Source organism: Rhinoraja longicauda, chromosome 12, assembly GCF_053455715.1.
Source record: "Rhinoraja longicauda isolate Sanriku21f chromosome 12, sRhiLon1.1, whole genome shotgun sequence".
NCBI classification, from domain to species: domain Eukaryota; kingdom Metazoa; phylum Chordata; class Chondrichthyes; order Rajiformes; family Arhynchobatidae; genus Rhinoraja; species Rhinoraja longicauda.
In genome coordinates, this window is record NC_135964.1 from 38,694,505 (window position 1) to 38,711,555 (window position 17,051).

General features: G+C 39.4%; 1 protein-coding gene across 10 annotated transcripts in view; it reads right to left on the reverse strand.

Annotated features, from left to right (window-relative positions):
* cmss1 (cms1 ribosomal small subunit homolog) overlaps positions 1-17,051 on the reverse strand; it is a 239,891-nt gene that overhangs the window by 34,538 nt on the left and 188,302 nt on the right. For all 10 annotated transcript variants that reach the window (XM_078409575.1, XM_078409574.1, XM_078409573.1 and 7 more), the window contains 2 exons: positions 4,872-4,971; positions 3,687-3,724 (listed from right to left, as the gene is read on the reverse strand). The gene's annotated coding sequence lies outside the window, so the exon portion shown is untranslated. The remainder of the gene's footprint in view (positions 1-3,686; positions 3,725-4,871; positions 4,972-17,051) is intronic.

Genomic DNA, 17,051 nt, shown 5'->3' on the forward strand with positions numbered 1-17,051 from the left:
GAAGATTTTTGCCTACCTTAAACTAAAACCTGCAGTTCATGTCCCTAAAACATATTTTATCAGAGCAATGGAAACTTATCACATCACTAATATATTTAGTAACGGTTCTGCTTCTCCCAAAAAGGAAAGCGATTGAAAGTCTGTAAAGGTTTTGTGTGAAATCTTGCCAACTTGGCTCTGCCATCACGAGCAGGCACTTGCCCTGAAAATTTCAGCTCTGCTCTGGGCATATGCTGCATCAGCTGTTTCTGTACAACATCAATTACATAGCTTGCGTGCCCTGCATAACACAGGCCATCTAGCAAAATTCGCAGCTATCTTTATCCGCAGTGAGCACTGAGTAAAACTAGCTCAGGGGGAATAATGCTGAATCATAAATTCTTGGGATGTACGACATCTCTCAATTGTCTAAATTTGCAGAAAAATGCCTTTATTTTGAAAAAAAACCCTGCTTTTGCACTCCATCGCCAGCATTGGTTGCGCAATAAAATAATGCATTCCTCTGCATTAATCAACATTTACAATTAGTCCCCTGAGCTATTTTGTAGCCATGTGTATTTCTTTTAATTCATATTTGGGATCTGAATATTGTTCACAAGGCTAATATTTATTGCCTCTCCCTAATTTCTCTTTAGTGGTGAGCTACCCTCTTAAACCACTATAATCCTTTTAATGAGAGTAATTCCACAATGCCATTCAACATAACAAGAATTGAAGCATGACTAGGCCACATGGCCCTTCAATCCTATTCCACCATTAATCAAGATAATGGGTGATCATCTTCCTCAGCACCACTTTCAGGCACCATTTCCATATTCCTTGCCTCCTTTATTGCGCAAAAATCTAGTGACCTGGTTTGAAAGAATGTAACTGCACTTGTACTGGCATGCGGGATACAGAATTTCTAAGGATTCACCACCCGTTGAAAGAAGAAATTTCCCCCATCTCAGTCCTAAATAGCTCACTCCCTAATCTTCGACTTCCTCGTCCTAGACATCTCAGCCTGAGAAAAATCTTCCCAGAATCCAACACGTTATAGGCCAATCAGCTCACCGAGTCTGCTCTGACGTTCAATCATGACTGATCTATTTTACCCTCTCAACCCCATTCTCATGCCTTCTCTCCGTAATCTTTGACATCCTTACTAATCAAGAACCTATCAATTTCCACTCTCCACATCCACGCTATCTCCTTTCATTATTCGGTAAGTTTCAGTGTGATCCCCTCTCATTCTTCTAATCTCCAGCGAGTGTGGGCCGAGAGCCTTCAAACGTTCCCCATACATTAACCCAATATCCCTGGGATCATTTCCATAAACCTCTTCTGGACCCTATCCAACTTCAGCACATAATTTCTCAGATATAGGGCCCAAAACATTCAAAATTTTCCAAATGCGGACTAACCTACCATTTTCCCTCCTAATTGTTTGCTTTCCCTGTGCACTGGGCTTCAGTGATTGTGTCCAGGCACACCTGCGCCTCTTTGAATATCACCACTCTATCTCTGACCATTTAAGCTTTGGGTAGGGTGTTCCAGAATTCAGACTTGGCGACAATAAAAGAACAGTATATATTTCCAGGTGGGGATAAGGTGGGACTTAGAAGGAAATCTTCTGTTTCTATGTGCCTGGTGCTCTTGTTGTTCTTGGTGATAAAGGTTTCTCTTATGCGAGGCAGTAATGGAATAGTTCAGGCCAGTAACTGCAGTGCATTTTGAAAGTGGTACACACTCTGATCAAGACCTCCTCTTAGATTCCTGAACATAGTCCATACTCCTCCTTTCCCTGCATATCCATGTGCCTATCTAAAAGTTTCTTAAATGCCAATATTGTATCTGCCTCCATCATCACCCCAGCCAGTGCGTTCCAGGCACTCACCACCCTCTGTGTAAAAAAACTTGCCCTGCACATCTCCTTTAAACTTTGCCCCTTTTATCTTAAAGTTATGCCCCCTAGTATTTTAAATGACCACTCTGGGAAAAAGGTTCTGACTAGCTGCTCAATCAATACCTCTCATAATTTTATATACTTCTATCCTGTCTCCACTCAATCTCTGGCATTCAGTTAAATATCATTATTTCATTTTCTGGCCACATGATTGGTATGTTTATTAATGGTGCACACCAACACATTTGTGTCTATAAGGAAAGCACTGCCTAAAACTAATTGTATATATATATATATTGTCATTTCCGCGGACAATTATCTCAAAATTAAATTCCTTAGAATTTAACCTTTTCCTTATTTTTTTTTCTTAATGTTTTTTTTCTACCCGTGTGAGTATCTTGATTTTTTGGTATGTGAAATGTTAAATAAATTAACTTTAAAAAAGCATTTGTTTTCATACCTGATGTGCCATCTAAGAGATCAGTTCAGCATGACTAGCTGGCCAATCTGTTTAACCACCTGCTTGAGGTCAGTGCTGGATACCCGAGATTCCCTAGAACTATAAGCTAACAACAACAAACACCACAATGGGCAAAATCCACATCAGAGAGATCTGATCAGTCCGATCTCCCACTGACCTCTGAGCTGCACAAGCTCAGCTGTCATCTGCCCTCAAAATCCACTAAGGAAATGCAGTTTTCTGGGCACAGTCTACTACTGGGAAGCCACCTCCAACTGTTCAATGACACACAGTGCAGAACGGGGCCTTTCACTGAATTGATTAAACCCGACATCCAAAGTTGCTTTCAAACCCAGTTAAGCTGTTCTAGGCTTACTTTGCTTTCAAAGCTGAAAAAGATATTGCATATTTTTTAATGTATTTTTAAAAATCAAACATTGACGTTAAAACATTTGTTCAAAATTAAAAATTTGCAGCAACGAGAAAAGAAATCTGATGCAATTTAATACATTTACATTAACTCAATTATATGATGGGGAAAGGAAATCACCTTGTACTTACCATTCTCCCCAGAGTCATTGTTGAGTGGGGTGTTGGGACTTTTACTGGTACAGGGAAATTTATGAAAATTTGCTCTCTTCCACTGATCAACAAATACTAAAGCAGAATTCCAAGACTTCAGTTTAGCTAAGGAGTACTGAACTTTCACTTGGTTAAGTGGGGAAAAGACAACAATTCTGAGTAGAACTGCATGCCTTACCCATCTAACAGGGTGGAAGTATGGGGCTTCCAGGAAAAGCGGTTTTGCCTAAGCCCAACAGCCAGCTTTTAAGCGAAGGATCCAGGCCTGGGTAATTGGGGGTTGTTTTCTTCAAGGTACAGGTTACTTTAACTCTCAATGGAGGCTGCAGTACAGCAGATATACAGATTCACTGTCACTGATGGAAAACTGAGACCACAGCTAATATCAGTAACACAGTTGCTGAAATAGAAGCCCCATATTTACTGTGGAAACAACATTCGTGGAATAATTGAGTGCATTCTTGTATGATCCTGGGTTAGCAAAAAGCCTGATCAATTTTATCCACGCATTTACTGTGTAAATTGCAGCTTGAAATGCCATGCACTATATTGCTGCCAGCAAAGTCCATTTTCCACAACTTCCTCAAATAATATTTGCCACTAATCGTAACCATTTTTAAAGAATCTGAATAAAATGTTCATTAATTGCTTAAAATACTGTTGTACAATTTTCTCTGCTCATTGTAGAGATTTCCATGGTTAAATAAATTAAAAATGCTGCTTGAATAAAACCCGGAGTTATTTATAATGGGTGCTTACCTCTGCTGTTCACTCTGGCAGCTGATGTCCAAAAAGACCTGAGGTGCAGGGAGAGGAGGTCATCACATTAATAAATACACACCAGTTGCAGAATTTAATATCAGCTACAAAATTACATTGCAAACATTGCTTTTAGGACAAGATTTTGTGATAAAGGAGGAATTTGATTGTTAAATATCTACCATTCAGATCTTTATGTGAAATCAGGGCAACTTAAGGAACATAGCATAGAAGATAACTACAAAATAGTATCTCACTCTTAATTTGTAAAGATGTGAAGTGCAGATTAGGATGGCGTTTTGAGTGAAATGACAGATGTTTTAGTACTCTATTCTCCATCCCAACACTATCACATTCTATTTCCTGATTCATGCTCCACAAAAGCATTCAGGGAACAGAAAGATAGTGTGCAATAGAATAGATGGCAATTGTTTATGATTTCAGATTAAACATTTCTTAAAAATTATCTAACTTTTGCATTGCCATTCAAACTTCTTGCAATGGAATCAGACGTTCACCTTAATGATTATTTTGTGCTTTATCGTTTATATTGGCTGTAAATTTGTCATTGAAATAAATCTTCGATTTGTTATTTAAATAATTCATACTAAAATACATTTGTATTTGTACCTTACTTTTTTCTTTATTAGAAGGCTATTTTTGTTACGTTAGCAATTTTAACTTTTTAATACTAATCATTAAAATCTAAACAAATAACTAAACATCGTGTTAAATATATTCAAGCTGAAATATCTGTTGAAATTACATTTTAAGAGCTTTTTGAATAACACAATTGGTTACTAAAAGCATAATTAGCATAAATGTATTTTATATGACTTCATTAGCACGGTAAATGTGTAGCACAAGCATATGGTTAGCTCTATCTAAACCCTGAAGCCCTGTCTTGTTACATCTCTCCATGGAGAGACTAGGTCAGCTTTCTGACAGAGCCATCTGCCTTTATTGTGCATAGCTCCACTGAACGTGGTGGATAAATATAGAGGATCTTTCCACTCCATGCCAGGTCCTCTTTACTGTCCAACTCAACGGACACTGACCCCTGTATATTTCTCCTTTTAAAGTGGCGGAGTAAAACCTATGTTCAGACAAATCAACTTGCTGCTAAATGTCCTCAACGAAAACTGGAATATGAAAAGAAAGCCAGCATAAATGTGACCCACTCACTATTTTCTTTTCTGAAGACTGGATATCCTTGGTACTCTGGATTTATTGAAACAGAACGGTGGATATTGTGCCAGATCAGGCGAAGGGGAGAAAATTCGACCTGCAATCCAACAGGAAACTCATTACATTCTGGTTAGTATTGTTTCTTTCAGTCATTTTACTCACAAAATGTAAATAACGTATAAGCAGGATTAAGAATAAAGATGAGAAACCAAAAGAACAGAAATGCTATATGTTAATCTACTGTAATTTCAATATAATAGCATTACATCTTAAATGTGAGTTATATATTTTTATATTGGACAAAACATAAACATTGTAATAATGGTTATTTTTCTGACACCATTCTTGTCCACTTGAAATGAACTATTAAGATATATGTAGCATTGCTTGTCTCAAACTTCAGTACCAATATCTGTGCAGGTTGAAAATCTAATTTCTCAAAAGAAAACTGTAGGATCAGTTTTAAATACTTTTAAATACAATTAGGATTTATTTTAACGGTGGAAGTGGGGTAAGAATATTTTAATAGACAGTTTTATTTTTCAAATAGGTCATTCAAATATTTCTCAATGAGCAACTAAATTGTTTATTTAATAGTTCAAGGTAGAACTGATATATTTTCAAACACATTCGGCAAGAAGCTTTTGCCTTTTAAAATAAAGGATCATATTGTAGACGAAGATCAGATTGTATTTGATTCGATTTGTTTTGGCAAATTAAGACTAATCTTATTTCTCACTAAGGACAATATTCCATGTTTATTTGCAATTGTCTATTTCCCTGCAGAAATGCACATCCATGGGAATTGAGATAGCGATATGAAAATTTCATTTGATAGATTTGACAGGGACAGACTCACTTGCTGTAAATATAAATATCCACAAGTGCAACATTGGCGAAATCATGCAACCAGAAAAGATTATTTGTGGAAATGTGTTAACAACATCTGAAGCAAACTGGTGTTGGCACACATTCAGATTCAGATTAGTTTCCTGCCATATACACCAGGGTGCAATGAAATACCTTGCTTCCATGAAGCTCATAGAATACACAGTTGACATGATAATAATAGATATAAAAATAAATACAACAATGAATGCATAACAGCAGAATGATGCAAAGATTGTAGAGATATCTGAAGTAGTGAAAAAAACCCTAAAATGAATAACCAATTAACTGAATGAGATAAGAGTTAAGAGTACGAGGGTTTGGTAGAGGTGTCGGGTAGGGTAGGAGTCAGGTAGCAGTGGAGAAGAAGCTATTCTTAAGTATGGACATCCAGGCTTTTAAGCTCCCCATTATTCTTCCAGAGGGTAGAAGAGAGAAAAGGGATGGCAGGCAGCCTTGATGATACTTCCAGCCTTCCTGTTGTAATACACCATGAAGATTATCTGGATGGATGGAAGTGATGAGCCTGTGATGGACTGGGCTGTGTTCACCACATTCTGCATGTTCAGGTGATCAAACGCAGAGCAGTTGCCACACCAGCCTGAGATATTATCTGTCAGAATTCTATAAGCTGTCAACGCATCTGTAGAAGTTCAAGAGAATCCTCTTGGGCAAGCTGAATCTTCAAAAGTAAATACACTGATGTGCCTTCTTTATTAACAAATCAGAGTTAGGGATAAGGAACTAGTTAGGTTGCTGGTGATATGGGTGCCCAGGAAATCAAAGCTGTCGACCATCTCTACTGTAGCTCTGTTGATGAAGGCAGGATTGTGTTCATTCCCCTCCCCATCCACTTCCTTGGGTCAAGAAACAACTGTTTTGTCAAGGGCTAGGTCTAAAGAAGGGTCGCAACTTGAAACATCACCCATCCATATTCTCCACAGATGCTGCCTGCCCAAGAGTTATTCGAGCACTTATGTCTCTTTTTTAAGGGTGAGGTTGTTGTTCCGACACCAGGGCGCAAGGTTCCTGATATCTTTCCCATTTCCCATCTCATCATTGCTGTTGATCCGGCTGACAAAGATGGTGATAACAGAGAACTTAAAGTCGGTACTGCACTTGCTAAAACAGTCACGGGTATACAGAGAGGAAATTAGCACACAACCCTGAGGAGTACCAGTGTTGTGGATCTGTATGGAATAAATGTCATGTCCAATTCTACTAACTGAAGTGTGTTGGTCAGGAAGGCCAGAAACCATTAGCAGATGAAGGCCTCAAGGAGAAGGCCGAGAAGTTTAGAGATGAACTTACTTAGTATTACGGTTTTGGAGACTGAGCTGCTGTCATTAATAATGTAACGATAATTTATTGTCACATGCACCTATTCAACATTCTGACATATGTGTTCTTATAGTCAAGGTGATCCAGAGCTGAAAATAATGTGAGAGATGAAGTCCTCCATGACCTATTTCTCCTGTACACAAACTGCAAGGAATCCAGATTGTCTGCAGATGCAGACCATTACCAATCTTTCAAAATACTTCATTATGGTTGATGTTAGAGCTACTGAGCAGTAGCTATTGCGGCAGATAAATTTACTTTTGTTGGGGACTGGTATTATGGAGGTTTCCTTGAAGCAGATGGGGACAGTAGATTTTTGAAGTGTGAGGTTGACGATGTCTGTTAAGACTGGCCAATTGATTGATGCACAATTTCAGTACAGGCCTAGTGACTCCATCAGGACCAGTTGAGAGTTTACAGGAGTTTAAAGGAGATCTGACTTCTGGCACCAACCCAACAGTCCCGAGATCAGTGTTTATAGTATACTAATAGGCTATGGCAGTTTGACATCAAGGAGGATGTGGTGTTGGGTCTCCTGAAGAACATTGAGGTTGACAGGAACGACAAATAAAATAATAAAGGTAAAGCCAGTGTCAGTCAAAGGAAGAATGGGTTAGGTCAAAGGGATAATATCCCTCAATATTTCAGTTTATCATTATATATTTCATAATGTTCACAGACAAATCTAGTTCAGTTTTTTTTCCAATATTTAAATTTACCAAGGATGAAGCTCTTGGATTGCCTGGGTGTAGTGAACATCAGAAAATTATGTTGTGTCGGAAAATAACTGCAGATGCTGGTACAAATCGAAGGTATCACAAATCGGTCTGAAGAAGGGTCTCGACCCGAAACGTCGCCCTTTCCCTCTCTCCTAGATGCTGCCTGATCTGCTGAGTGACTCTAGCATCTTGTGATACCTCAGAAAATTATGTTGATTAACTTAAAAGGAAGGAGAATTAGCAAATGTGATCTCCTGACACAAACATTGATCTGGCCGATTTAATAATATATTTGCTAAGAGACAGTTATATTTTCCTATTATTTTTTAACCTGTGACTGGGCAGTGGAAATTAAGTTTAATTTTTGCAATGTAACAAATGTTGTGGATAAAGTGGAACCCGCGGATGGATGTGCTGCACTTATTCTAGTGGGCACTTGAAAAGGTGCCACATCAAAGGTTGTTGTGGACAAAGAATCATGGAGTTATCCAGCACGGAAACGGGTCCTGTAGCCTAGCTCATCCATGCTGTCCAAGATGTCTATCTTGGCTAGTGCCATTTGACATTTATTGCTTCCTCCAACTGTTCCTATCAATGTGCCTGTCTTAATGTCCTTTAAGCTGCCTGTACAGCTTCCTCTGGTAGCTCATTGCATATGTCACTACTCTTTATGTGGAAAAAGTTGCCTCAGGTCCCTTTTAAATCTTTACCCTCTCACCTTAAATCTGTGCCCTCTAGTCACTGAAGAACAGAAATTAACACAAATATATCTTTTATGGATATTAAGATATGTCACAGGGTTCCATTTTGGAATTTCAACAATTCACGATCTATGCAAATGACGTGGATGGAGGCATGTTAAATATGTTGATGACCAAAATAAATATAGGAAAGTAAGTTGTAAATGGAGCAGACAGAAGGAACTGCAGATGCTGGTTTACAAAAAAGACAGAAAGTGCTGGAAGAATTAAATGAGCCAGGAAGGAGAACATGGATAGCGATGATTCGGGTCATAGAAACATAGAAAATAGGTGCAGAGGTAGGCCATTCGGCCCTTCGAGCCAGCACCGTCATTCAATATGATCATGGCTAATCATCCGAAACTAGTACCCCGTTCCTGCTTTTTCCCCATATCCCTTGATTCCGTTAGCTCTAAGAGCTATATCCAACCCTCTCTTGAATACATCCAGTGAGTTGGCCTCCAATGCCTTCTGTGGCAGAATTCCACAGATTCACAACTCTCTGGGTGAAAAGGTCGGGACCCTGAGAGCAGATGGAGCTTATAAAGGGATACGTGAATGGGCAACAATCCGGCAAATGAAATATAATGTGGAAAACTTAGAAAGTATTCATGTTTGAAAGTAAAATAATGAGGCATTTTATCTAAAAAGGTGAGAGATTGCTGAGGTTTGAGATTCAGAGGGATCTGTATCCTAGTGCATGATTTGCAAAAGCCCAGTTTACAGACACTGCAAATAATTAGGAAAGCCAACTGAATGTTATGGAATACAAAAGTAGGGAGGTTATGTTTCAGTTATGGAGGGTCACATTTGGAATACTCTGCGCTATATTGGTCTTCTTATTAAAGGGTGCAAAAATGCTTGTAGCAGATCATGGGTTAACTTTAGTAATACCTGAATGCATAGGTTGTCCTATGAGGAAATATTGGACAGGCTGGGTTTGTATTTGTCTGGGTTGGGAGTGAGAGGGTACTCGGCACAGTGGATGTGGATAAAATATTTTCTCCTATAGGAGAATATCGGAGATCACTTTAAAAATAAGAGTTGCTCTTGGAGGTTCCTGCACTTTTGGAACTCTTTTCTTCAAAAGGATGGTGAAAACAAAGTCTAGAATATTTTAAGGCAGTGGTAGATACTTCATCAGCATGAATGCAGATGCTTGAAAAGCAAGGAGGTGGAAATTGTCATGAATGGATGGGAACGAGGTGAGATTACAATTGCCTCAACTGTGATCTTATTCACACGTGGAGCAGACCTGTGAACTGTGAGAAGAATGCAATGAGGATGCAGGGTGACTGGGACAGGTTGTGTGAGTGGGCAGATGAATGGCAGATGCAGTTTAATGTGGATAAATGTGAGGTTATCCACTTTGGTGGTAAGAACAGGAAGGCAGATTATTATCTGAATGGTGTCAAGTTAGGAAATATTGGACAGGCTGGGTTTGTATTTGTCTGGGTTTGGAGTGAGAAGGTGCTCGACACAGTGGATGTGGATAAAATATTTTCTCCTATAGGAGAATTCTCTGAATGCATTCAAGAGAGAGCTAGATAGAGCTCTTAAGGATAGCGGAGTCAGGGGGTATGGGGAGTAGGCAGGAACGGGGTACTGATTGAGAATGATCAGCCATGATCACGTTGAATGGAGGTGCTGGCTCGAAGGGCCGAATGGTCTCCTCCTGCACCTATTGTCTATTGTCTATTGAAAAGGGGAAGTACAACGTGGTCTGGGTGTCCTTGTTCATCAGTCACTGACAGTAAGCATGCAGGCACAGCAGGCAGTGAAGAAAGCTAATGGCATGTTGGCCTTCATGACAAGAGGAGTTGAGTATAGAAGCAAAGAGGTCCTTCTGCAGTTGTACAGGGCCCTAGTGAGACCACACCCGGAGTACTGTGTGCAGTTTTGGTCTCCAAATCTGAGGAAGGACATTCTTGCTATTGAGGGAGTGCAGCGTAGGTTCACTATGTTAATTCCCGGAATGGCGGAATTGTCATATGTTGAAAGACTGGAGCGACTGGACTTGTACACACTGGAATTTAGAAGGATGAGAGGGGATCTTATTGAAACATATAAGATTATTAAGGGATTGAACACGGTAGAGGCAGGAAATATGTTCCCAATGTTGGGGGAGTCCAGAACCAGGGGCCAGAGTTTAAGAATAAGGGGTAGGCCATTTAGAACGGAGATGAGGAAAAACATTTTCACTCAGAGAGTTATAAATCTGTGGAATTCTCTGCCTCAGAAGGCAGTGGAGGCCAATTATCTGGATGCTTTCAAGAGAGCGTTAGATAGAGCTCTTAAGGATAGCGGAGTCAGGGGGCATGGGGAGAGGGCAGGAACGGGGCACTGATTATAGATGATCAGCCATGATCACATTGAATGGCGGTGCTGGCTCGAAGGGTCGAATGGCCTACTCCTGCACCTATTGCCTATTGTCTATTGACCTGAGAGGCTGAGCGGCAGACTCTTACTCCTAATTTATATGTTTATATGTCTCTACTTATAACCATAACGGAGGAATAAAATCTATGATTCCCTTTTGTTATGGCTATCAAAAACAAACAGCAGAGTGAAGAGTCCTTCTGTTGAATGGACTGATCCATTCCATCCTGATGGCCTCATAAGATCATAAGGAATAGTGGAATTAGTCCATTTGGCCCATCAGGTCTACTCCGCCATTCAATCCTGGCTGATCTATCTCTCCCTAACCCCATTCTCCTGCCTTCACCCCACTCAGGACAGTACTTTCTCCTTCAGAACTATTTTTTAATATTCAAACATTAACATTTCCAGAGACCCAATGGCAATGAGATGATTAATTGCAGTCACCAATCACTACAATAATCCCTTTTTTTTTTTCCACAATGAAGTTGAAATACAGAATTACACTCAAGGCAAGGGATCTAAAAATGGGAAACACAATACTTGCAATATATTGTGCTTTGTTTAATCCAAAGGATGTTAATTTAATTCTCATCAAAACAGGTTTTTACTTGGAATTTTATGTTTGTGTGCTCCCACGTTCTATTGTTTGCATAATCATAAGACATAGAAGCAGAATTAGGCCATTCAGCCCCTCATGGCTGAACTATTTTACCCTCTCAACTTAATTCCCCAGCCTTCTCCCTGTAACCTTTGACGCCCTTATTAATCAAGAACCTATCAATCTCCGCTTTAATAATACCCAATGACGGCCTCCACAAGCAAAGTATGGCAATGAATTCCCCAGATTCACCAAACTCTGGCTAAAGAAATTCCTCCTCATCATCATTCTAAAGGATGATGAGAAATTCCTCCTACTCTCCACTACTGGAAACATCCTCTCCACATCCACTCTATCGAGGCCTTTCATTATCTAGGCCTTTCATTAAGTTTCAACGAGGTCCCCACTCGTTCTTCCAAACTCCAGCGAGCACATCAAACACTCCTCATACGTTAACCCAATCATCCCTGAGATCATTCCTGTAAACCTCCCCTGGACCCTCCCCAACACCAGCCCATCCTTCCTCAGATATAGGGCCCAAACCGCTCACAATATTCCCAATGCAGTCTGTCCAGCACCTTATAAAGCCTCAGCATTGCATCCTTGCGTTTACATTTTAGTCCTCTCAAAATGAATTTAACTTAACACATTGCATTTAACTCACCCTTTAATAGGATAAAGCAAACTGGGTTGAAAGCTCTGAACATATGCTTCCCTTGCATTATTATGATGTCAAATGTGCATTTCTGCCTCAGTTAAATAATATTTCTGCAATAAACCTACTTCTATCATACTTTGGACTAAAGTAGAATATTGACATAAATGATTAAGCTTTCAGCATGGTTTGAATCTGTGCTATCATGCTTCCTTTGGGGCCAATCACTTCCATGGATTTAAGTGATGTGATGTGTGTTTGCCCTAAATAAGTCAATCAACTACTGCATGTAAAATACATCAGGCACTAACAGAGCATGATGATGAGTGCATTGGGCATTTGCTGAGGGGATATGATATGTTTTTGAACAGTTGCCAACCTCTGCGTGGCCTTCCAATTTGAACCACAGTATTTAAATATACATTTTATTCCATATTTTTTGCTCCCTTGAAGATTTCCACTGCTATCATACTTCCTCTTCCAGGCACTAGGGTGGCCAGCTGGGCCACAAATATCCGCACAGCCAAAATAAATCCCCTTTAATGGTACATTGAGATAAAACCTAACGCAGGCAGGTGTTTGTGCTCTCACAGAGTTGTAGTTATTCAATATGTAATCATCACAAAATTGAATGGCGTGCACCATAATTCTAAATCTGACAGTTTACAATTTTCTCCTTTGTGTATAGGAGACTAAAGTCAGATAATATTAAAAGTAATAGGAGAGATAAATACTGCTATGCTGCTTTCCCTGGGTAAAGCTGTGTCCACAGTGTTGATCGTTTCTAATATATGATATAATTACATTTTATTTTGAAAAGTTTGGATTTTTTTGCATATTTATTGAAAAAGCAGTGAGATGACTACATTTAAATAGCAAGTGTAATCCAAACACAACCTTTAAACCCTTTATGCTACAAAGCATTAGATGCAAACAGTATTCATGTTGTTTGCTTTTATTTATTTACATATGTAGGCAACTTGGGTAAGAGAAAGACTGCATTTAATTTTAGTCAAAGTTGGCCACCTTTATGTGCCCATATCACTTTTTGCCCAGACTCAGTGAGGATGACAGCTTTCTTTCTTTAAAGAAAAGCAAATACTTTTTGACAATTTTAAAGTTTCCTGGTCACCTTTACTAAGACTAATTTAAAAAATAATAATTCTAAATATATTTAAATGTAAACAGCCAACAGTTCGGATATGAATTCAGATCTTCTGATCATTAGCCTCGGCCTGTAACATTTTCAGTAAATTAACTTACATCGATCTAAATCAACCTGTACCACTGGTTGTTCCACCGTCTCACTATTACCTCAAAAAATAGCTAGCTAACCACTTTGCAATATAGTTGTGAAATTATATTAAGAGACAAAACTTTGTCCTGGCCCAGAAATTCATCAATAGATATCTAAAAACATATCTACGCTGCACAGATGAAAATTAATTAACTTGTACTTCAAATTTTTGAGAACATTTCTTGATATTCTGTCACTTTGGGAATTTTAGTTCCTAACTTTTCCAGGGAATTTTCATTTGTGTATGCACTTTTTTTCCAGGGTTCAGCTCCACCAAATGCCATCGACAGTAATGCAATATGCACAATTTATATGTAGTGAAAATTTCAATTCCTCTGTTATGAACAACTACTGTTATTATTTATTCACATAACAATCAGCTTTAACCAACTTTATCTCCCCAAAGGCCATGCCATATAAAAGGTCAACAATAAAACAGCATTTTTATCCTTACTGTGACCCAGGGGTTCCTATGACCTAAAAAAACCCCAGTCCAACACCTCCTATATAAAGCTTTGCCCATGCTCATCAGGTTCGAGGTCATATTTAGCTTCTTGGTATGGGGATAACATTGAGCTTCTGAAGACTATTTCGGCCATAATGCTACTCAATGCTGTAACAGGATCCAAATTCCACACAAGAAAATTCCATTGTTTCCTTCAGTCCAGAGGGAGAGGAACAGGCAAGATGCAATTACCTGCAATGCAACAAACAAAAAGAGGCTGCACTCATGTCCTCACATAGAATGTTGACTGCACACGAGGCCATCATCATGTCAATCTTGCCATAAGTTCATAAGTCATGTGCAGAAGTAGGCATCCACCCCATCGAGTCTACTCTGCCATTCAATCATGGTGGATCTATCTTTCCCACTCAACCCTATTCTCTTGCCTTCTCCACATAACCCATGACACCTTTTGATTCTTGCTAATTAAGAATGTGTCAATCTCCACCTTAAAAATACCCATTGACTGGGCCACAGCGGTCTGTGGCATGTTCTTGTTGGCTCTCTACCAGAACAGCACCTTACTTCTATCCCCAGGTCCTAGAAGATAGAACGTTCGGCCCACAATGTTTGTGTCGAACATGATGCCAAGTTAAACCGATCTAATCTGATCATATCCGTCTATTCCCTGCACTTCCATGTGTCTATCAAAAAGCTTTTTCTGGTCTCGTAATTTTTTCTTCATCAATATTTATTCAACTCCCTCTAGAAGACCATAATTGAACTGTCTTCCAATCACATCCTGCATTAAAAAATCTTCTTTTGTTGCTCTTCCGTTTAAACCTATGAGCTCCAGTCCTCATCGTCCCTACAGAAGGGAACAGCGTTGCACTATCTCAAGTCAAGTCAAGTTTATTGTCGTATGCACAAGTAAGTTGAGGTAGAGGTACAATGACAAAATCGTGCTTGCAGCAGCATTACAGGCACGTAGACTCTGACACCACATTACAGCATAAAATAGATAAATAGCATGTAAATCTACATGACAAGAAAAATCTACTCTTTCCAGATCTGCAACTACTTTTATAAAATCTCCCCAGTCTTCTCAAAAGAAAACAACCTCAGCCTCTATAATTTATCCTTACAATCCCTCAGCCCAGAAACCATTCTCGTAAATCTTTTTCAGACCTTCTCTAAAGTCTTCGCATCCTTTTAATATGACAACCAGAATTGAACACAATGCACCATTTCAGATAAATCATTTTTATAAAGCAAGACTTCCTTGCTTTTATATTCTACTTCTCTATTGATACCGGAAGAGCTACTTCCCTACAACTGTCAGGTTCTTGAACTGACTCCAACAACCCAAATTCTACCTTGACAACAGAAGACTATGACCCATCTCTTGCATTCCAATGGACTTGTATTATTTTTAATTGCGTTTTGCACTAATTTCTTGCCCTTTTTGCACTCTTTTTTTCCCTTTGAGAATTTTTATAGAATTTATTTGTAATTTATGTTTTTGTGTGTTGTCTGGGACTATGTGCCTATGACGTTGCTGCAAACAAGCTTTTCAGTGTATCAGTACGTCACCATACTTGCGCATATGACACTAAACCCGACTTGATTAAAACTCAAAATCAGATATGCCTTATTTACCACTTCTCAAGCTGTCCTGCCACTTTGTGCTTCGTGTATACCAGGCCCCTCTGCACCAGGGTCCCTTTCAGAACAGTATCCTTTATTCTATATTCTCTCTTATTCTTCATACCAAAATGCTTTACTCCACATTTCTGTGCGTCAAACACCATCTGCCACGTGAATGCCCAGGTCTATATCCTGTTGCAGGCTATCCCAATCCTTCTCGTAGTTGCCCATACTGCCAAGTTTTGTGTAGGCTATAAATTAGAAATTATAACTTGAGCCCCAAGTCCAGGTATTTAAAGACCACCAACGTCTGAACAACACCACAATTCACTTTCTTCCAGATAGCAACGCAAACATTCACCATGATTCTACTGTCTGTTTCTTAGCCATTCACTTTGTGTTTTGCTGAGGATTCCAACAACTGCAGTTCCTTCTCAAAAGACAGTTTTGCCTCTCAATTTCTGCTTTCTATTTCTGGGTTTATCATTCTCATCCCATAAAAATTAGCTTACTCCAATTAATTATTTCTACTTTGGTTTGCACCGTCTCCTTTTCTTCAGCGAATCTAAAATTTAATAATGTTATGATTATTAACTACTAAATATTCACTGACCAAAACTTGGTATAGAAACATTTGTTTGTCAACAACCAGATTCCGAAATGCCCGCCTCCTTCCTTCCTTCTTGTACCAGAAATACGCTGTTATAGAAAATTATCCTGGCACGTCCAAGTATGACCTACTTGGCACTCTGGAGAGCCAAGTTGTAACCCTGGAGCGTCTCTGTGGCCGTTTTCTGAGCACTGTTCGTCACCGGCCTCTGCAGGTCTCAGTCACCAGAAGCACATCCCCGATAACCCACTCAGCCCATCCTTCAGGAGCAAAGTTCCCTTTTAATTTGAAGTGTCATTTACATGGTGCTTTAAGAGCTATGTGCAAAGATTGCACCTGCTGAGCTAAATGCTGACAAGTGTGAGTCTCTGCAGCAGATCCACAAAGAAAGCATGGCGTCACATGCCTTGTGTACCTGCATGTGTTCTGAAAATCTTCCCCTTTATGCAAGTTTCACAAACAACAAACACCCCCAAAGTTGTTTTGATAACTTCTGGGATTAAATCAAAACCTACTGATATACCCAGGACAATGAAAGGAGATGTTTGCTTTTCCATTCTTCTGCACATGACAAGTCTTGCATACGGATGTCCAGTCTGTCAATTCACTCAGTAGCCGCATGCAATGCCCTGTGGAGAAAAAAGTTGCCACCTGCCATAGAGCTCAATAGGCAGGTTGAATCAATGTGTTCCATTGTTTGGGATTCACAATTACAACTCACTTTGGGTCAGAAAGTTATAGAACATGGAAACAGCACATTTGGCCCAATTCATCCATGCCGACCAAAATATCTATCTGATCTAGTCCCATTTGCTTGCGTTTGGCACTTCTCCCTCTCAACCTTTATGATCTGTG